Source organism: Penaeus monodon, chromosome 23 (assembly GCF_015228065.2).
Source record: "Penaeus monodon isolate SGIC_2016 chromosome 23, NSTDA_Pmon_1, whole genome shotgun sequence".
In the NCBI taxonomy this organism is placed as follows: domain Eukaryota; kingdom Metazoa; phylum Arthropoda; class Malacostraca; order Decapoda; family Penaeidae; genus Penaeus; species Penaeus monodon.
The window spans coordinates 39,942,172-39,942,582 of NC_051408.1; the positions used below are offsets into that span (position 1 = coordinate 39,942,172).

Below are 411 nucleotides of genomic sequence, written 5' to 3' on the forward strand. Positions count from 1 at the left end.
TTTCATTTATCAATTATATCACCGGATTTGATGGTAAATTTTGCACCCACGTTTCTTGATCAATCGCCAATAAACCCTCCAATATCATAGTCCTTCGTCTTTATTTTACTAGAATAATTGCTAATTGTTTTCATCAAAACAAGAATAGTAAAACACAGTCGTCTGGTTTGACCTGATATATTGCATCCATTCTCCTTCATACTTTCTTCCTTTCTTTTCTTCACCCAAAGCTGAAGGTGGAGATTCCGTCACTAACTCTTTGTCGGCGTCTCCGTACTTTTGTTTTTGTTTAGTTTTATTTGATCTTCGTCATTTTAGGGAATATGGACAGTCCATACTAATAAAAAAAAAAATCATTGCAAGCATCGTATCACATGATGTTCATGGGCCACTTAGGAATCTTATTAATAC

General features: G+C 34.5%; 1 protein-coding gene across 1 annotated transcript in view; it reads right to left on the bottom strand.

Annotated features, from left to right (window-relative positions):
• Window positions 1–411, bottom strand: part of LOC119588053 (glycine-rich cell wall structural protein 1-like) — a 29,023-nt gene that overhangs the window by 5,783 nt on the left and 22,829 nt on the right. The window lies entirely within an intron of this gene.